This window comes from Canis lupus, chromosome 24 (genome assembly GCF_003254725.2).
Source record: "Canis lupus dingo isolate Sandy chromosome 24, ASM325472v2, whole genome shotgun sequence".
NCBI lineage: Eukaryota > Metazoa > Chordata > Mammalia > Carnivora > Canidae > Canis > Canis lupus.
Genome location: NC_064266.1, coordinates 26026381 through 26048461, shown reverse-complemented (window position 1 = coordinate 26048461; position 22081 = coordinate 26026381). Strand labels below are relative to the sequence as shown.

At 51.3% G+C, this 22081-nt stretch overlaps 1 protein-coding gene across 7 annotated transcripts in view; it reads right to left on the bottom strand.

The window, feature by feature from the left end:
• Positions 1–22081, bottom strand: part of SRC (SRC proto-oncogene, non-receptor tyrosine kinase) — a 50130-nt gene that overhangs the window by 22538 nt on the left and 5511 nt on the right. For 4 of the 7 annotated variants that reach the window (XM_025470025.3, XM_025470023.3, XM_025470026.3 and 1 more), the window contains exon 2: positions 10024–10094. The gene's annotated coding sequence lies outside the window, so the exon portion shown is untranslated. Of the gene's footprint in view, positions 1–2467; positions 2626–10023; positions 10095–14262; positions 14348–22081 lie in introns of those variants that run through there. The other 3 variants (XM_049100363.1, XM_025470024.3, XM_049100364.1) reach the window with 3 other exon arrangements.

Here is a 22081-nt window from a genome sequence, read left to right as displayed (position 1 = left end):
GCCTGGAGACAAAGAAGACCAATTTCCATGGCAACCCAATCCACCGGGGTCATATCAGCACTCATATTGTTGGTGTCCCGTGGGTCCTACTGACCCAGTTCCCCGCGGCTCCAGGCTGCACCTGCTACGCAATGGCTCCCTGGTACAGCATTCACAGCACTGACTGTGCAGCAGAAGCTACGCTAGTCCATGGAAGGACACAGGGACGAATTGCCCGGGCCTCGTGTCAGGGGACACATGCTTTAGCAGGACACTCATTTGTGGGACTTTCGGAGGAAACTAAAACTATAAAAAATATTTGTTAAGGATGATTTAAAAAAAATTTTTAAATGGAGAACTTTCTAAGGGCCTGAACTTTCTTTATTTTCCTTTTAAAGATTTTATTTATGGAGCACCTGGGTGGCTCTGTGGTTGAGTGTCTGTCTTTGGCTCAGGTCGTGATCCCAGGGTCCTGGAATCAAGTCCCGCATCTTCCCCTTCTGCCTATGTCTCTGCCTCTCTCTGTGTCTCTCATGAATAAATAAATAAAATCTTTAAAAAAAAAAAAAAGAAAGATATTATTTATTTATTTATTTGAGAGAGACAGCACAAGTTGGGGGTCAGGCAGAGGGAGAGGGAGAAGCAGACTCCCCACTGAGCAAAAGCCCAACGTGGGACTCAATCCCAGGACCTCAGAATCATGACCTGAGCCAAAGGTAGATGGTTAACTGACTGAGCCACCCAGGCATGCTGAATTTTCTTTAGATTGAACTAAATGATGCAGAGGGAGCTCCCTGTCACTGGAGGTAATAATCAAGGACAGGAGAAAGAGTCATTGGGTGGTGTGCTATAGAGAAAAGAGGGAGAGTCAGGCCTGGATCTTGAGCACCGTCCCAGCTCCTAGAAAATGCATGTGCCCTTTTTGGTGGGGGTGAGGGAAAAAAAGACAGCTCTTGCTCCCAAACTCTTACACTGACCCAGACTCCCCAGCAGGGCACTCAGCAAAAGCACAAGAGAGCCTTCAAGACCCAGCCAAGGTGGTCTGGTCTCCTGTTGCAATGTTTGTTGGTTGGAGGAGTTTCTGTTCTGTTTGTTTTGTTGGTCTTTGCGGTTAAAACCAATTACGTACGTAACACGTGTTTGTGGAAAGGCAGGGGTGTGGAGGTGAAGAGCTAGAGTACTAGAGTGTTTGAACCCCAGCCCTACCACCCCATCATGGGACTCTGCCTCAGTTTCCTCCTCTGTCAGTTGGGGAGACCGGCACTGATCATCTAGTGCCTTTGACCAAGCCCCCTGCAGGCAGGACTGGATCATATCCATCTCCACCACCCCAGTGGCCAGGACAGGCCTGGCACCTACTACTACTTATTGCTCTGGAAATATCTGCAGAATGACAAGAGACTAAATGAGCACAGATATGAATTGCATCCTGCTTTGTTCCCCCAACGCCATGCTGTGGAGACCAAGTATCATTCTGGATATTCAAACACTCCCAGGGCCTCGACCTTATACAGGCCCTGCTCTAAGCTGTTTGAAAATTCTCATTCGTCAAATTCTCATGATAATCTGGAAGGTAGATACTAGTAGTGTTCCTGTTTTACCAATAAGGAAACTGAGGCCCAATGGGGTTGAGGAACTTGTCTGAGGTCACACAGCGAGGGTGAGAGAGGACAGGGAACCCCACTGAGCAGGTGCAGGTATCAGGGGCTGCTCATGGGGTCTGCTGGGGAAACCTGTGACCCTACCTCCTGCCCTCAGGATGTCCCCTCACAGGGAACAGCCAGATGCCCTTGGTGGATGGCGCACAAGCAGATCACGCAGCCCAGTCCCCTCTCCTAGAGAAAGCCAGACGTTCCCAGCTTCAACAAAGCAGAGTGTGCCCATGGAAGGACAGGCACATTCAGGGTGGGGTCTAGTCCCTGCAGGGCTGTGGCCACACTGTGTGACCTCAGGAGAGACCACCCTCCTGGGCCCCAGGCTCCCTTCCTGAGGCAGGACCCCATCGCAGGACCTTTTGGTTCTGAGGTCCGAACGCCAAGTCACCATGAGTTGCCCATCTGAGAGGAACCAACCCACATCTCTTCCGCCACTTGCACGCTCTGAGGTACAGATAGACCCTTGGGGGACCGAGAGGAAGTGGTGAGGCCTCTGTCCTGGGGGAGCCCAAGGTTTCCAGAGGAAGGAGGCCCCTTTCCTCTGGGGAGCCACTCCTAACCTCAGCCTCCTGACCACACTCTCCAGACGGAGGGGAGGGCTTGTGCACAAGAGGTGCCAGGAAGCCAGCCTGCAACACCTCCCCTCACCCCCGGGGTCCCCACCTGGCTTGGCATCTCCCCCAGCCCAGCCCGTGGCCCCAGCCCTGCGTCACGTGTCCCTGTCTCAGCGCTGGTGCCCCCACCCCCCCAAATCTTCCTCAGACGTGTCCCTGCCCTCAGCCGGGCGCCTGGCTTCTGGGGCCTGGACGCAGGAGTCTGGCCCTCAGGCGCACCCTGCTCCCTGCAGCCAGGGCATCTCTGCAAACTACACAGACAACGGGGCCTCCTCTGCTTGGCACGCTCCATGGAAAGCCAGACACGACGTCCGTCCTCGCGAGGGAGGGGCTGGCGAGTCAACGATGGTCTGCTCACCGTGGGGACGGCCGTGCAGCTGAGGAGACAGGGCAAGAGCTGGGGCAGCCCGAGAAGATGCAGCGGCAGGGGAAGAGGGGCAGCTGCCAGGGCACAATGTCCTCTGGGCCCCTAGGGACCTCAGTTTCCACAACTGGGAAAGGGGTACAATGACGCTACCTAAGCCATGGGGTTAGTGAGAGGAGTAAATGAGCCACCGCTTGCCGTGGGCTTGGTGTGGTGCTGGCCCAGAGGACACGTGAGCTACGAGGATTCTGTAAAGGAAGTGTGTGTGTGTGTCTATGACAGCACACTGAGGTGCAGAGAAAGTTCTGGAAGGATTCCAAATTCCTCACAATGCTTCATCCAAGAGATGTGGGACATGGAGAGGAAAAAAATCCCTTTTTTACTGTATGTGCTATATCACTTGACATTTAGAAATTACGTTATTAGTGGGGCTCCTGGGGGGGCTCAGTCGGTTAAGCACCTGCCTTCAGCTCAGGTCATGATCTCAGGGTCCTGGGGTCGAGTCCTGCATTGGGCTCCCTGCTCAGAAAGCCCCCCTTTCCCTCTGCCCCTATGCCCACTTGTGCTTTCTCTCTCTCTCTCCCTCTCTCAAATGAGTAAATAAAATCTTTTTTAAAAATTACATTGTCAAAAATTGTTTTTTAATGAGAGTTAAAAAAAAAAAACCAAAAAACAGAAGAGCTTTCCATCACTCTGGGTGAACCCCTCTTCACCCAGCCCTGCACAATTGGTGCTGTCACCCTCTCCATGACCCCTCTGCTGGAGGGCACCACACTCTCCCTCACCTCCTGACCTGGCTGCGCCCCCTCCCCAGGCACATGGACACTCACAACATCCAGAACCGTCTGGGGGATAAACTGCTGTTCGGTCACAGCACTCCCACCCCCTCCTTCCCTACTCTGGCGAGCATCACCTTCACTTCTAAGGGTGGAAGGAAGCCAGAGGATTAGGATGTGAGAGTGAGGAATCCAGTTAGGCCTGGGTTCAAATCCTGATTCCAGTACTTACTAGCTAAATCTTCTTGGGCAAGTTACTCTGTGTCTCAGCCTCATTATTTTCTTTTTTTAAGATTTTAAAAATTCATTTGACAGAGAGAAAGAGAGCACAAGCAGGGGGAACAGAAGGCAGAGGGAGAGGGAGAAGAAGGCTCCTTGCTGAGCAGGGAGTCCAACTCAGTCCAGTGTCCTGGGATCATGATCTGAGCCAAATGCAGATGCTTAACCGACTGAGCCAGCCAGGCACCCCTCAGCCTCCTTATCTTTAAAATGGGAATAATAGGGACTTCTGGGTGGCTCAGCGGTTAAGCGCCTGCCTTTGGCTCAGGACATGATCCTGGAGTCCCAGGATCGAGTCCCGCATCGGGCTCCCGGCATGGAGCCTGCTTCTCCCTCTGCCTGTGTCTCTGCCTCTCCGTCTCTCTGTATCTTTCATGAATAAATAAATAAAATTCAAAAAATAAATAAATAAAATGGGAATAATAATAAACCTAACATCTGAGAATTAAAGGAGAGAGGCCATGTGCCAGGCACAGAATAAGTGCTTGATAAACAGTACACAGTGGTGTTTGCTGTCATTATTAATATTACAGGGGATAAGAGGAACCATGAAGGAGGAGACAGGAGTTAGGTATCAAAGCCTTGAATGCCAAGCATAGAGCTAACTTACACCCAGTTGATACTCAACTGTCCTGACAGCACAGTGAAGTATAGACTATAACTGTGCCCACTTAACAGATGGGAGCAAGGTTCAGAGAAGCCAAACCTTGCCTGAGGACACAAAGAAAATGAGTGCACCAGGGCTGGGATGCTCGAGGGCTAGGAGAGTGGCATCAGAAGGCACCTCTGAGTCCTGCCCACTGTGTAGCCAGCCCCCACACTCCAGACACACCCACCATTCCCCCATTGCCGCCTCCTGGACACAGAGGCAACACAGAGACCAGAAGCCAAGCCCCAACATCACCCACCATAACTCTGGACCTTCCAGGGAAGGAGAAATGTCACAAAAATACAGGCCTGGAGCTTGAAAGCCAGGTTCAGACGCCGTCTTGCATCCAAGGGCCTCAGTCTACTCCTCATCAAAAATGGGAATCAGTATAATCGTTCCCACATAACTAGTTTTGTTGTAAGAAGTATGAGGTAATACATATGCAGTGCCTAGCACATAAGAAGTACCCAATAAATATTAGCTATCATCATCATCATTACTGTGGAAGATCTCCTTTAGATCCTTGCTCTTTTTCTTTTCTTTTTTTTTTTTCTTTTTAAAGGTTTTATTTATTTATTTGAGAGAGGAGAGAGAGAGAGAGCACGAGTGGAAGAGGGTTAAAGGGAGGGGGAGAAGCAGACTCCCCGCTTAGCACAGAGCCCTAGACTGGGGTCAATCTCACAACCCTGAGATCATGATCTGACCCCAAATCAAGAGTCAGATGCTTAACTGACTGAACTACCCAGGCACCCCAGATCCTTACTCTTTTGTAATCACTCTCACAATGAGGCAAACTTCCCAGATTCCTCCTATGTGTCAAGCTCTGTGCATGACCGTGAAGGGATTTTCTGGTAGAGTTCATCAGGAGCCCAGGCCCAGAAAAGCCACTTCACAGGGAAAGAGTCCAGAAAAGACAAGCATGTCCACTAGTTAACCTTGCTCTGAGATCCTTGCCAATCCAATGAGCTAAGAACAAGAAATGGAAGTAATAAAATGAAATTAGAAAGGAGAAAATGAGTATCATCATTTGCAGATGTTATCAGCACAGATCTGGGAAATCCAAGAGAATATGCTGCAAAACTATTAAACAAAAAGCAAATTAAGTAAAGTGGAAGGAAATTAAAAGTTAATACACCTAAATCAACAATGTAGCTATATACCAACAGCAATCAGAAAATAAAACTCCTGAGTGCCTGGGTTCCTCAGTTAGTTTTAAGCCTCCGACTCTTGATTTGGGCTCAGGTCATGATCTCAGGGTGATGAGATCAAGCCCCACATCGGGCTGTGCTCCAACACTTGTTCCTCTCCCTCTCCTACTGCCCCTCCCCCATCTCACACTTATGTTCTCTCACTCTCAAATAAATAAATAAATAAAATCTCTTTTAAAAAGAAAATTAAAAGAAAGCTTAGCATTATGAAAATATCAATCCTTCTAAATTAATCTAAAAATTGAATGTGATCCCAATAAAAACTCCAACAGGATTGTTTTTTAATCTTATCAATTTTAAAGTTACAATTAAAAGTAAATATATACAAGTAGCCAGAAAAATCCTAAAAAAAAAAAGGAGTGGGAAATAGCTGACCAGATAGTAAAAATTACTATAAAGTCACAGTAATTAAAACTGTGTCACATCAGCACAAAAACAGGCAAGTCAACGCAACAGAACAGAGAATCCAAATATTGCCTCAAACATACAGAGAATTAACACAACGAAAGTGGTATTCGATGCCATTGCAAAGAAGGTAGATTATTTTTAAAATAGAGCTGGGATCAATGACCTGCAACCAAGAAACAAAGCTGGATTTCAAACTTACTCCATATGACTATAAATTCCAGATCAATCAGATTTATACCACACAAAAATAAAACCAAAAAGCTTAAAAAGGGGAGTAGAGAATAAATTTTCTAATCTCAAAATGGGAAAAACATTTAACACAGCACAAAACACAAAACCTGAAAATCATTCTTAAAATGATAAATCTATCTATATAGATAAATCTAAAATGTCTTCATGGTTAAATAAATATCATAAACACACTCAAAAGGGAGACAACAAACTAAGAAAAATATTTGTAGCTCATATGATAGACAAGGATTTTCCCCTTAATATATGATAAACTCCCACAAAATAAGAAAAATAACCACAGGTAGTTTACAGCAAATCAAATGGCTCTTCAACATACAACAAGATACTCACCTCACTTATAAGATTATACAAATTAAAAATACACAATTTCCCCAAGCACAGCAGAATACAGATTCTTCTCTTTTTTTTTTTTTTTTTTCAAAATTTATTTATTCATGATAGACATAGAGAGAGAGGCAGAGACACAGGAGGAGGGAGAAGCAGGCTCCATGCTGGAAGCCCGACACGGGACTCGATCCTAGGACTCCAGGATCGCGCCTGCACGGAGCCTGCTTCTCCCTCTGCCTGTGTCTCTGCCTCTCTCTCTGCATCTCTCTGTGTCTCTCATGGATAAATAAATAAAATCTTTAAAAATAATAATAATAATAAATAAATAAATAAATAAATTATCAGAACTAATAAACAAGTTCAGCAAAGTTGTAAGGTACAAGATCAACATATAAAAAATAATTATATTTCTATACACTAGCAAAAATCCAAAAATAAAATTAAGAAAACAATTTACAATATCAAAGGAATAGTTAGGAATAAGAGTTACTAAAGAAGTGCAAAATTTATACTCTTAATTTTAAATTTTAATTTTAAATTTTAATTTTAATTTTGAAATTAAAAAATTTCAAAAATTGTTGAATGAAATTAAAATCTAAATAAGTGGAAAGACATCCCATGTTCGTGGACTGGAAAACTAAACATTGCTAAGATGGCAATATTCCCCAAATTTATCTACAGACTCAACATAATCCTTATCAAAAATCCAAGCTATCTTCTTTGCACAATTGACAAACTGATCTTAAAATTCATATGGAAGGTCAAGGGACCCAGAATAGCCAAAACAACCTTAAAATAGAGAAACAAAGCTTGCAGGCTCACTCCTCTCAATTTCAAAATTGAGGAAAAGGTCCAGTAGTCAAAATACTATAGGGGCACCTATCTGGCTCAGATGGTAGAGCACACGACTCTTGATCTTGGGGTGGTAAGTTAGAGCCCCACGGTGGGGGTAGAGATTACTTTAAATAAATAAATAAATAAACAAACAAACAAACAAACAAACCATGGTACTTGCATGAAGACAGACATATAAATTAATAGGACAGAAATGAGGGACAGAAATCAACCCTCACATTTATAGTCAATTGAGTTTTGACAAGAGTGCCAACATCACACAATGGAGAAAATACAGTCTTTTCAACAAGTGGTTCAGGAAACAGTGGATATACACATGCAAAAGTAGGAAACTGGATACCTTCCTCAAACCCTACACCCAAAATTAACTCAAAATAGATCATGAACCTAAGTATGCAAAGTAAAGCTGAAAAAAATTCTTATAAGAAAATATAGGTATAAATTTCACAATCTTGGCTTCTTAGATATGGCACCCACGGCACAAGCAACAGAAGAAAAAACTGGATGCCATCAAAATTTAAAAAATTGTATCCAACGGACACCATCAAGGAGATAAAAAGAATTCACAGAATGGGAGAAAATATTTGTAAATCATATATATGACAAGGGATCTGTACCAAGAATACATAAAGAACTCTTACAACTCAACAACAAAAAGACAAATACCCCAATTAGACATTTCTCCAAAAAAGAATTACACATGGCCAATAACTGCATGCAAAGATGCTCAACATCATTAGTCATTAAGGAGACGCAAATCAAAACCACAATGAGCTACCCCTTCACGCCCACTAGGAAAGCTATAATTAAAAAGACAGATAACAGTAAGTTGTTGGAAACCTCATACATTGCCGGCGGGAATGTACAATGGTGTTGCTGCTTTGGAAAACAGCCTGGTATTTTTCCTCAAAAGATTAAACATAGAGTTACCACATGATCCAGAAAGTCTGCTTTAGGTATGTACCCAAGAGAAAAGAGAACTTTTATGTGAAAACATAAAAATGTGTATGTGAAAAAAAAATTTTAAAAAAACTTGTATGTGAATATTCATAATAGCTTTGTTCATAATAGCCAAAAAGTGGAAACCACCATATATCCAGCAGCTGATGAATGGACAGATGACATGTGGTACTATGTCCAGACAATGGAATATTATTTTGCAAGAAAAAGGAATGATGCCTGACAACATGCTATAACATGGATGAACCTTGAAAGCATGATGCTAAGTGAAAGAAGCCAGACACAAAAGACCACATGCTGTATGATTCCATTTATATAAAAGGACCAGAATAGGCAAATCTATAGAAACAGAAAGACTGGTTGTTGCCCGGAGCTGGAGGAGGAACGTCTGAGGGGGAGTGGGGAGTGACTAATGGGTACACAGTTTCTTTTTGGGGTGATAGAAGTGTTCTAAAATTGATTGTGGTGATAGTTACACAACTCTGTGAATATACTAAAAACCATTAAATAGTACATTTTAAATGGGCGAGTTGTTCGGTATGTGAATTATATCTCAGTAAAGCTGTGATATTAAAAAACAAAACAAAACACTACAGCAGAGGGCCACTGTTCAACTATTAGACTGGCAAAGACCTCGAAATTCTATAGCAAAACCCACACTGGTTAAGAGTGAGGGAAGCCGGGGGTGGAGGGGCAGCGTGAGGGTCTATTTGCACAACCTGCAGCTAGGACAATCTGGCAATTGCCATCAAATGGCAACTGCATACAACCTCTGAGCCTGCAGATTGGGCTCAATCCTAGAGGAATCCTCGCACATGAATACTAAGTGAATGACAGGATATTCATCACAGAATTGTCTATAAGAAGCAAAAGACTAGAAACAACTAAAGTATTCTTCACTAATTATTTGTTTAAAGAGATATGCAACTTTTGTTTAAAAGATTTTATTTATTTATTTGATAGGGAGAGAGAGAGCACAGAAGGAGAGGGAGAAGCAGAGAAGTTCTCTCCTTGCTGAGCAGAGAACCTGATGCGGGGCTCTATCCCAGGACCCTAAGATCATAACCCTAGCCAAAGACAGATGCTGAAACAACTGAGCCACCCAGGCCTCCCATTCCTCACTAATTAAATAAAGCCTGGTCTCCAGCCACACAAAGCATACAATGCAACCATGGAAAAGAAAGCAGTGGCACCAAATGGTCCCCAGGGTACACTGCCAAGAAGAAACAGGCAGGTGTAAGACAGGGTACACCACATGCTACCATTTGTGTGTGTGTGTGTGTGTGTGTGTGTGTTAATTTTCTAACATACGTGTTTACATATGCATCCTCCATCTCCCTAGAAGGACACATCAGAACCCCTCCAGTAGTTGCCTCTGACAAGGAGACCTGCAGCCAAGAGGAGTTTTTCCCTGTCTTCCTTTGTACTTTGAATTATTTTTTACTGTGTGCATGTTAATGCTTTTTCTTTTCCTTTTTTTTTTTTAAGATTTTATTTATTTATTCATGAGAGACACAGAGAGAGAGGCAGAGGCAGAGGCAGAGGGAGAGGGAGAAGCAGGCTCCCTGCAGGAAGCCCGATGTAGGACTCGATCCCTGGACTCCGGGATCACACCCTGGGCTAAAGGTGGGCACTAAACCGCTGAGCCACCCAGGGGTCCCTTTTTCTTTTCCTTTTAAGAAAAAATACAGGCTTACCTGGTCTCAAATCCTGGCATGCCCTCTCTCATAGCTGGGAAGGTCACTTCACTTCTCTGAGCTTCTGTGTTCTGCAAAGAGAGGGATAATAATAATGCCCAGCTTCAAGGTTGTTGTGGAGGAGTGAATAAGACAACCCATGCACGGGGCTGCCCATGTGCCTAGTGCCCATTCACTGCACGGTTCTTGTTGTTTATTAATATGTTACTAAGTCCACCAAGTTGGATTGTAAAAGGTGCCAGCAGAGAGCCTCAGACCAAGTGTGCAGAACACCAGCAATACTCTGACAGGGAGAAGGTGGGAAGGGCTTGCTGTGAGAGGCAACATTTGAGGAGGACTTCAAGGACAAGAAGGAGTTCCACAAGCAGAGAGACTGGGGACAGTGCTCCTGGCAAAGGGAGCTATGCACAAAAAGACAGAAATAGGAAAGCCCTGGGTATTCACTCAAGAGTTGTGCATTTGTTGGCTCCTTCCACAAGGCTTGGCTGAGCACCTGCTATGTGCCAGGCATTATGGTGGGAAAGACAAAAGCCAAGTGGCCAAACGGGCCAAGGGATGAATTACAGAGAATACAGCAATGGGGACAAGGGGGCACTGGGGTAGAGCTGCACTCACTCATACCCAACTGCTCAAAGAGCAGACCAGGAAAAGGAGGCTCAGAGAGGGATAGGGACTGCCTAAGGTCCCTCATCCCACAGGCACCCTCCTGATGTGCACCCCTCAGAAGGTACCATCTAAACTGGGGGCCCCACCTAAAGGAGAGGCAACTAGTTCTCAAATGATAACAACAGCTGGTTGATGGGTAGAGAGACTCCTGCGTGTCAGGCACCAGACTAAGAATGGCACTACATGCGTGAGTCCCAATGAACCCACTGCAGCCATACGTGGTCAGCCCCATTTGCAGATGAGAAAACCAAGGCATACAGAGTTCACGGTGCTTGCCTCAAGTCACAGAGCTTGTAAGAGGCAGCATCAGCCAGCAGACTTGAACTGTGGGTTCTGCAGCCTCGTGTCCCAGGGCCCCACTCCCAGAGGAGCCACCAACAGGGCCTCTGTCAGCAGTCACAACCCCTCTCAGAGGGGCCCAAGGTAGGAGCTCTTCTCAGCCAGTCCAGGAATGTCTCCTGATAACAGTGACCCAACCCGGGGTGGGGGAAGGATGGGAGTGGAGGTTGTGTCAGGAATGTGTGGGGTGGAGGAGGGAGGAGGTGGCGGGGAGGGAAACAGCCCATCAGCAGCCCATCAGCAGCCATCTGGAGAGATGGACTGGGAAGTCCTGCCTGAGCCAGTTGGGGTACAGCATCATGGTTAGAGGGGCCCTGCTGTGGCCCACGGGTGGACCCTGGGTAAACTGATCAAAGCCTCCTTCGGTACCACGGAGTCGGCCATGGTCATCCCCAGGCAGCTGCAAAGGCAGATGAGTTAACGGACGCAGAGCCCTGAGCACACAGGCTATTCTTCCAAAACGGGGCCCTTACTATTGTGAACATGACAGTTTCCATCATTGCTTAGCTATCTAGTTCTCTCCGGGACCCAGCCATACAGGGATGATCAGCCCTGTCTCGCAGAGGTGGAGACAGAGAGAGGCTCAGAGAAGCCAAGTCAGGTGTCCCAGCCACCATCCAAGACAGAAGCAGGCCAGCTGGGGATCCTGGCTCTCCTGGCCCTAGGCCACTGTCAGCCCTTCTCTCCAAGGCCACTGCTCCCAGCTGAACTCTGGCAGGTAGCCCACACATCGAGGATAAAGCAGGGCTCCGGGGCCAGTCCATTTTTCCAAAAGAGGAATTGGAGGCCAAGACAGGGGAGCCCCAGGAGGACCATTTATGGAGTGAACATGTGACCCCTCTGAACCTCCAAGACTCAGTCCCCAACTGACGCCCCTCCCTCCTCAAAGCCCCGTGGGGCAGGTACCACTAGCACTGCCCTGTCCACGGACGGGGAAGCTAAGGCCAGAGGAGCCTGGCGAGGGGGCCAGTCCAATGCTCCCATTTCACAGATGGGGGCTCCATCCCTCTCCTGCCTCCCTATAGCCTTCCACGTGAGAATGGAAGCTCCCCATGGGCAGGGGGCTTCACCTGATTCCTTCCTTCCTTTCACACTCTCAAAAGAATTCCCTGTCGAACTGGGGTGTTTTTCTACAAGTGGTTTCGGAATATGGAAAGGACTCTGACTCCAGAGTGGGGGTAATATGAACGATGACAGTAGTAATAGCTGGTATTTATTTAGGACCTACTATGTACCGTTCTCATTACCCCATTCACAGATGGAGAAACTGGCACACACAGATTAAATGATGAGACTAAGACCTCACCTCCTAGCAGCTGACTGGCAAGTCCCTCCCTCTCGGATCTTCCCCCTACAGAGAAGGGCCCAAGGAAGGAGCCTTGGCTGGGCTCTTCTTGGTGGGGTCTAGGGCCACCTCGGCTCCCTCTCCAAAACTCAATACCATTGGCTGCTCCAATGCAGGCCAGTGGGGTGGAATGGGGCATGCTGAAGGCCACACTTCCCCCCACCTACTTCCTCCCACCTAGGGTTCACACTACCCCTTCAAATGCTCCCAATAGCCCTGAAGTGAGCCGTGGCCACACGCATGTCACACATGAGGATATAAGGTCTCCCAGAAGCTGCCCAGCCAGGAAGTGAAGACCCAGATGCCAACACAAATCTGAGTGATACCAAAGCCCATCCTGTCTCCACTAGATATATAAGGAGGCATGGGAAGGGCAATCTAGGAGGTTGGCACAGCTTGTGCAAAGGCCCTGAGACAGGAAGGTCAGATGTACAGGGGGTTATCAAGTGAGCGGTCTGGACTGTGTGAGTCCCAACTTAACTAGGTCACTCGCTGCTAGTCTTTGGCCAAGGCCTGAAAAGGTCTGAAGGAGGGCCTGAAAGGGATCTGTCTAGCAATTCAGATCAGAAAAACTGAGAGAAGAGGCCATGAAAGTTTTCTCAGGCCCCTGAGACTGTGGGGTGGGGCAGGGTTAGGTTACTGAGCCTTCATCCCCCAGCGATCATCTCAGAGCACAGTGACCTCCAGCTCTAGAGGGCTGGAGGGCCAAGAAGGGGCCTAAACCATGGCGAACTTCCCAAAGGAGGGGATATCTCAGTTGAGGTCCGAAGGCTGGACAGTGTGCGAAAGAGGAAAGGGAAGTATGATCCAGGCAGAAGAGACTGCTTGGGCAAAGGCCTAAAGGTAGGATCGTTAAGAGAAAGGAAGGGAGCCAGTCAGTATAAGGCATGCAGCCTCAGTCTCCCCAGCAACAAAATGGGGGAAAAGACAGGCATCCAGTGGGTGGCTCCAGCTTTCCCATGCCTGCTTCCCACCATTCCCCCGCTCCAAGGCCCAAGAGTTTAGTCACTGGAAGGGTCCTCCTGCCCATGGGAGCATCTTGGGGCCAGGGAGGTCCACAGGCTTGGGAGGTTTCACCCACCCTACTCCAGCCTCTACCCCAGAGCCTAGGCCAGGCAGCCTGGCCAGTGGGCGGGCAGGGAGGCTCACAGGCCAAAGGTCACTGCCCTGGTGTCAGGGAGCCTTTGTGAGACATCCTCCTTCACAGACCAAGAGCTGAGGCTTAGAGGGGGGCTCCCAGGCCCAGGTCACACAGCGAGGCGAGTCTGGCCCCTGAATGAGGGTGTGGGCACCGGGACTGAAGAGAAGATTCTCAAGGCACTAAGCCCAGTACAGGCAGGTTCCAGGGACCCAGCCAGGTACCACCTGGCTGAATGGAAGTTCTCCATCGGAATCGCTGTGTGACCTTGGGCCAGTCACGCCCCATCTTGGGGCTCAGTGTCTGTACCCTGACAGAGGCCCTGGCATGTCAAAGGTTCCTTAGCAGATGCCACTCCCGACCCCACCCCCCACCCCCATGCCACTGAGGTGACAAGTTTTGCTTTCTCTGGGCCTCTCCAAGGTGGCTGGAGATGGGTGATGGGCCTTGGGGGGACCATTGCCAGCCAGTGGCCTCTGCCCACTGCATTCAGGGGCTCACAGTGTTCGCTACTCCCTGACAGCAGCTCTGCTTCTCTGCTCTGGGAATACATAGTGCCCCCTCTTCCCCGCCCACACCCAGGCAGAACTCCCTCTGGGGACACTGGTGGGCAGAAGCACCTGGTGGCCCGGCCCCTCCACAAAGTCAACCCGAGCTCCAGCCCCCGTCCCCCGCCCCCAGCCTCAAAGCCCACACACAGGTGGCCCACCCTGCATGCGTGACCAGGAAGTCCAGCCCACCCTTCACTTACCCACAAAATGATGCCTCTGGCAGCCCTGAGGAAGACAGCCTCTGAGCCTGAGGTTGGGGACAGTGTCAGCGGGACGGCCTGTGGGCCTGCTGCTCACAGGATGGAGGCCTGCTGCATCTCCTTCCTCCCACCTCTCAACCCTGCCTTCAACTTATAATCACCCTCTAACCTTCACACGTGGCACGTGCTGTCTGCCCCCCACCAAAGCTTCCCCACCTGCCTTCCCCTGACCCTTCACAAATTCCAGTGAGAGGAGGGAGGGAGGGAGGGAGAGATGAATGGGTCCTACCCAGGGACCCAGACAACAAAGAGGCACAGGGGGTGGGGGGTGGGGGCACCTCGGCCTGGGTCTGTCCAGCCCCACGGCCTACACCCTGACCCCCCGCTCGCTGCTGCCGTCGCCTGACACGTCCCCGTGCCGGAGCTTGCGACCTCCCTGACCTCCACAGGGCAGTGTGCAAGTCTGAGGCACCCACCTCCAGGCCCCGAGCCCCACGCCGCACGGGCCGGGACGCAGAACGGGTCCCAGGGGATGTTTGCGGGGGGAGCGAGGAGCGCGGGAAGAGTGAGCCAGGGGCCATCCACGGGCCAGGGCAGCCACAACGTGTCTGGTCCCGTGTTCGTGGAGCAAACACGCTCGGGGCTGGCAGGCCTCAAACCGGCTCTGCCAGTGTGGCCGGGGCGGGGCGGGGCGCTGCAGGCTCGGGCTGGCATCCGGGAGAGGGATGGAGGGGGGCCGCCGGGGACAGGGCCCGCAGCCCGGGGAAGGCAAAGGCTAAGCAGCCCGGGGAGCCCCCCTAAGCCCAGCCTGCAGAGGCAGAGCCATGCCAGCCCCTGCAGCTCTTGGGTTTCTTCCTGGGCAGGAAGGGGACTCCTTTCCAGACTCCAGGCCCTGACCTGCCCTGTAGCGTGCAGGATCCCTTCCCGCTGGGACCTGTCTACACCTGTCCACAGCCTAGAAGCCCTAGAGGGAAAGGGAAGGGCAAGGCCCGGAAGTGGGTGGCGCGGGAGCAGGGCAGGGCGGCAGGCCACCTGGTGTAAAACGCTGCTCTGTCCCTGGTTGCTTCGTGGCCAGTTTCCCCGTGTGGAAAGTAGTGCTGGGCATGGATCCCGGGGACCTCCTATCCCTTGGCACTGAGTTATCTAGAAGACACCTCCTGGCAACTGCAGCGCTGCCCCAAAGCCCAGCTCTGGGGGTGACATAGCCAGAGGCCCAACTTACACACATGTCCTCACTCCCCACAGAAACAACAATAATAAACCTACTGATTACTTAATGTTTATTGTATGCCAGGCATCAGGCGTGGCACTTAACGTGCATCGTTTTATCTGCCCCGCCCCCCAACACTGCTGTGATCTAGGAATCCCCAGCAGAGGAAACAGGTCCAGGTCACGTGGCAAGTTAGAGTCCAGGCTCCTGACCCCACCTCTGAGGTCACACTGAGGCAGCCTCCATCTCCCTAAGATAGTTCAGGGCAGGAAAGAAATCTTAGGTACAGAAATCTTTAGCTGGAACTGGGGAGGCAGGGTCCGTACTCCCCAAATCCATAGATCCCTTGAGTCCTGAGAGACCAAGCCCCAACCCTGCCCCACTATGTAACCCAGGCAGTGGGTGTACCACTCTTAGCCTCAGTTTTCTCATCTGTAAAATGGGTAGGGTCCTGCCAGTTTTGCCTAACATGTACAGAGCCATGGGAACAGAAAGGCTCAGCCCAGCCATCAGGACACCGTGAGGAAGGCACTGGGAATTTGTGCCTCCAGATGGACCAGGGAGAGGGAACAAACAAACCAGAAGCCACCATGGCCTGTGGCGAGGACTCAGCCCCTCATCACCAGCAAGCAGCCCAAGAGAGGAACGATGATTCCTCCTGCCCCCACGTAACCCGGTTCCCAGTCCTGCCTATCCCACCTTCTAAACACATTCTGAATCCACTTCCCTCTCACCATGGCCACCCCACTGCCCAGGTTCAGCCTCCTCCCCCAAGCTGGACAACTGGGGGCAGAGACCCTTTCTGGAATGTCAGTCTGAACCATGACTCTTGCTTAACACCCTTCACGGCCCCTATGAAACAAAGGACAAAGTCCTCCCCCCGGGCCTCCAAGCCTTCTAGTGGACTCTACCGGCCCCACCCCCTTCACTTCTGTTCTTCTCACACTGTCCACTCCTTCCCCTTTCCCTGAGAACCGGGCGCACACACTCACTCGGGCCTTTGCCCTTGTCGTCCCCTCTACCAGAGCCTACCGATCCCAGACATCCACACACCCCACCCCTTCATGTCTTCCAGGTGCTTCATCACAGGCTCAGAAGGCCCTGCCTGGCCACCTGTTTCAATGGCAACATGCCCCACCAACTCTGTCCTCTCTTTGAGTCTCATTTCAATAGCTACCTCCTCACAGAAGGCTTCTCTTGACCTCCTCCTGCCCAAGTAAGGACCTTCAACTTCTCCTTCCTAGCACAGACCACAGCACTGATGACATAGCTGCCCATGGGAGCACACGTCTGAGGACAGGGGCCACTTCTGTCTCACTCACTGCTGAATGCCCTGCAGCGGGTGTAATATTCAAAATAGATAACAGCTGGGAAGCTTGGCTACCATCTGGCCAGAGTGGCCCCTGGCCGAAAGCATAGGGCCTAGCACACAGTGGATACCTGGTAATTACAGAATGGATGGACAGATTCATGGATGGATGGATGGGCAGATGGATAGACGGATGGATAAGTGAAAAGGGCATACACAGTGGGGTTGGGACTTGCCAGGGATGCTCAAGGCCCTGAAAGGTGGCCCAGAAAAGGGATGGATCCGTCCAAGCTCATCAGCCAGACTCTCTGGCCTACGCAGCTGCAGCCAGCCTGGACTCTCCTCCTGCACAACCCGACTTTCATTTCCCATCTCCTCTGCCTGAGGAAGCTCCTTCCCCCGGGGGGACTGGGTGAGGAGGAGGGGCAGGCGGCCCTCTGGTCCTGGATGAGAGGGGGGCTCCCAGGCTCCATCTGTCTCGCCACAAAGGGGCTTTGTCCTCGGTGCCTGTGCTGAGCCCAAGGCAGACCGGAAGCCACCCCTCAGCCACTCAGCAAGTCTTACCACCCCTGGTCAGCTGGGCCAACAGCTCCAAAGCCAGACCCCAGGGGCCGGCATGGTGTTGGGCACAGCCTTGTGAAATCTTATTAAGCCCTAGGAGACTCTAAGGTGACCCCCATTTTGCAGATGGGGAAACTGAGGCTCAGAATAGCAAAGACACTTGGTCAAGGGCTCCTGGCCCACAGAGAACAAAGCTGGGTTTCAAACCCATGCCTATCAGGCATCAGAGTCTTCAGCCATCGTTCCTTACTCACCTTGTCTGGAGTACAGACCGTCTGAGTTTAAGAGGGCAGAGGGGCCTTTCCGGAGGCTCGAATGGACCCAAGCAGGGAGACCTTTGCCCTGGCAAGCTTTACCCAACATGGCAGGGAGATCAGGCCTTGAACCCGGAGCCCTTGCCCCATGCCCAGCCCATGTCCCAGGCGCCTTCAGAATCAGCCAGCCAGGCCCCAACACGTCTCCACCACTTCCTGCCAGGCGGGCTTCCACAAGGAAAGGATGTACAGGCAGGCAGAGTGGGGGCTGAGGCCTCCATCCCCCACCTTGCTGCTCCCCCATCAATCCCAGACTTGCCATTTACCTGGCTGGCACCCACCTTCTCCCCAGGGCCACCTCACCAAAGCCACCATGCTGACAGGGCTCCCACTCACGGTGCTAGATGAATCAGTTCTGTCCAGCTATCTCCTCATGCCCAAGGATGGCATGTAGACTCTGAGCAGGCCCTCAGACCTCTCCATGGGTGGGCACCAGCACCTCTGAAGTCAAAATTCTACCCTTCCTTGGGGCTCCAACAAGAGGAGCTGCCCATGCCACAGCTTCAGGCCCCAGTTCAAGCTCCACCTCCCCACAGAGAACTATCTCATCCTTTCAAGTATGTCATGTACTGCTTCCTCCAGGAAGTCCTCCCTGATCTGCTTCCTCTGAGGCCCCAGAACAGCCCCTACCTTCTGCCTCAGGTAGGGGTTCTTGATCCCTATCTGGAACCCCAGCCTCTTTGGACTACCTTCATTTGGTAACAGTAACTGAGCACTGGAGAGCCAAGTCTGGCCTTTGTCTTCCCTTCGCACCTTCAGCAGGAGGCCTCAGCAAAGCCTGGCAAGATATTGAGGCCTTGCCTGGTCAACCTAGTCCCCTTCTAACTACCCTGTACATGACCTGACACACACACACACACCCCACCTCCCAAGGCTATACCTGCACACACCAGGTGAGTTCCCACCTCCAGATATTTGCCCAGGCTCTGCCTTTGTCCTGGCATGTCCTCACCATTGCTTTTTCCCTGTGAGCTCCTGCTCATCCTTTAGGATTCAAGTCAGGTAACACTTCCTCTAGGAAGCCCTTCTGGCCTTGTAATGGGCTGCCAGGGTTCCTGTGGTGCCTACCCTGTGGTAGGACAATGATCAGGGTCTGTGTCTGGCTCCACCAGAGTGCAGGCTGTTCCCAGAGTGCATCCCTTGGGGGTCTCTAGCACCCAACACAAGGTCCAGACACCAGCAGCACGTAATCAAGAGTCCAGCTGCCAATTCCCTACCCAGAGAATCCAGGGACAGAGGCCAGGAACAACTCCCAGAGGCAATAATGAGTCCTATTTTGCCCATGCTGCCCACAGATCTAAGGTATGGGCGGAGTGGTGGTGGGGGGGTGCTTTCTGCAAATGGCCAACTGGTAACCAAACCCACGTCGTTTCTAAAACTAGGGCACAGGAGAGAAACGGGAACAGCAGAATTGTCCCCAAATAGAACTGTGGCTCATCTGGTTCCAGGGCCTTCGGGAACACCTGGCAGGGAGGGGGGTGGGGAGCACAGGTGGCTGCTCCCAAGGCTCTGAAAGGAATTCTAAAGTTTGGAGGGCAGGAAGGTCAACATCACCACAGTCACTGCTGACACCCTGCCCACCCCCTCAGGGTCAGTCCAAATCCTAGAAGGTGGCAGTCCACTCCACCTACCCCCCAACTAACTACAGGGTACTCCCTAAACTGTCCTACTCTGAGCCTTGGCTCACATGGGTCCTCTGCCTGGAATGCTGTTGCCCCTTCTTGCCAGTCAGAATCCTGCCCATCCTCATACCTGTAACCACTAGCTGGGGCCTTTCTCTAAGCCTAGCATGGGCAGGCATCTGGAGGGAAATGAGCTATCCAGTCCTCCCAACAGCTTCGTGAAGAAAGATGTCTGCCCCCATCTCACAGATGAGAAACTGAGGCTCAATGAAAGAAGCCATTCGTCTAGAGCACACAGCAGAGGAGGCAGGTGGACCAGGTGATATGGTGGGACCTGGGTGCTGGTGGCTGCAGGGCACCCCGAAGGCCTGGCCTGGCCTGATTCAGCCTCCTAGGCAAGCCTAGCCTTGAGAACTTGGCATAATTCAGGGACAAAGTCCACAGGGCACAGCCCCCATCTGCCTAGACAGGTGCCCCTACCTCCCCCAACCCCCACCCTAGGGTGGCTGCGGACTAAGGAACCACATTGGTTTGATGTGATGGAACTATCTCCCCACCATATGCACAAACCCACTGAACAGATGAGAAAACTGAGTCCTGGAAGGGGATAGTTTCCCTATCTGGAAATGGGATGTGCCCCCAGGAACATGTGATATCCCTCTGTGTCCTGATGGATGCTATTTCCTTTCTCTGAGTCTCAGTTTTCCAATCTGGAGAATGGGATTGTCAATTCTTTCCTCTTCAAGCTGATACAGATTATAACAAAATAGCGACTAATCTTTCTCCAGTGCCCATTAGGTGCTGGCTTTGCTGAGAGCATCCCGCACCTTAGAACAAGCCTATGGCATGGATACTGGCATTAGGCCCATTTTTCAGGTAGGGAAGCTGAAGCATAGAGAGGTGAAGTGACTCACCAAAGTCACACAATTTGTGGGTGACAGCAGTTGGAGGTAGGAGAGCCCTGGGGCTGGGGGCCGGTAGCTTGCCAGAGAAGTCTCCAGGCCTCATCACTCTGAGAGGAATGCCAGGAAAGGGCTAGAGGAGGATCAGGGGTCAGACAGAAGGCAAAGAAGGGCTCAGCCCACATGAGGCACGGCAGGCCTGTGGAGTCCTTGGGGCCCCGGGTCCAAATTCATGCACTGGGTGACCTTAGGCAAGCTGCTTTGCTTGTCTGAGCCTCAGTTTCCTGTCTGGTGAAATGGGGCCAGAACTTGCTGCCTGGCAGGATGCTGTGAGGACCAGACACAAGCACTTACCTGGCACCGGCCCAGGGCCCACCTACGTGCTGAGGGAGCCAGTGACTCCTGAAGGACCTCCAGGGGCTGATCCCTGCTCCCTCAGGACCACGGGTGCATCCAGTTCTCCACTCAGGAGTGGGAGCATGGGCACAACCTGTCCCTTCTCGGAGGCCCAGAAGGAACCCTCCCAGCTCTGCCAGCCTTCCAGGCCACGGGACCTCACACAAGTCACTTCACCTCTCTGAACCTCCAAATCCTTTCGAGGGGTTCCTGCCTCGGGAGACTGTGGGCTCATGGGGGTGGGGGCGGGGCTCAGTGCCAGCAGAGAGAGCCACTGGGGGGACCCTGACTTGGCGTCTCATTTTCCTAATTTGCCAAACGAAGATTATTACTCCTAGCCCTGCTGGGGGCGCTGAGAGGTGGCCGTGGAACGTGTTCTGTAGACTGTAAAGTGCAGTGCCCTTGAGCCATGATTACCATCACCGTCCTGCCTAAGAGGCAAAAAGAATCCTGTGACTTGCCATGTAGGGCAGAAGGTGTCAGAGCCATGCGGGAAGGCAGAGAAGGGCAGTGGGGTGCAGAGGAGGGAAGAATGGACTCGGGCTGGGGCACAGAGCGTGGTCACTGAGAGCTTCCCGGCGGCAGGCGCAGAGGCCTCTCAGCCGCTTAGACGAGTATGGAGAGGGGGGGCCACTGGGCGGTGGGCCCACAGGGGCAAGGCACGGAGGCAGAGCACCCGGGCCCACAGGGGACAGCTGAAGGTTCCAAAAGCCCAAAGCCCACTGAGTACCAGGGAAATGTGGGCGTGGCCGGGGCGGGGCAGAGGCAGGGCTCACCTCCAGGACCCCGAGCTGGGGGGCCCCTACCCCCACCCACCTTGCCTCGCTCTGAGCCTCGGCTACCCCTGCAAAGCACCAGCGCAGTAACAGCTCCCGCCTCGCGGGCCAAGCACCCACGGCTCCATCAGTGGTCACCTTCACAGAGAATGGGCCCGCTCAGTGACGAGGCCTCAAATGTCGCGATCAGGACACCGGGAGGCCTTGACAAGTCGCAGGTGGGCAAGCCACAGGTGGGCTAAGGCGGGAGCCCGTCAGGGAGGCAGGATGGCGCTCATGGTCTCCAACTCACCCAGTCCAAAACCTGTGTTTCTAGTTAACCTTCCCCTTGGCCACGTCCCATTGGACAAGCCTCCCACAGACACATACGTCCGGTCTCAGCCCCAGGGATCCCCAATTGATTGGCCTGTAATTCCTGTCCACAGTTCCCGCCTGGTCAGGGAACTGCCTTCATAATTATGGGCGCTCAGAAATACAAAGCACTTACTGTGTGCAGACTCTGCCAAAGCAGACATACATTCACTCATCTGATCCTCACATCACCTTGTCAAAGCTGCCATTGGCACTGTCATCCCCATTTCTAAGACAGGGAAACCAGGGCCCCAAGCAATTGTTTTTCCACAATCCTACACAGCAAATGGCAGTCAGGATTTGAACCCAGAACCAATCAGCTCCAAAAGCCTTGCTACTTCTAATCCCTTTATGCCATGAGTAGCCACTGAGCACCCA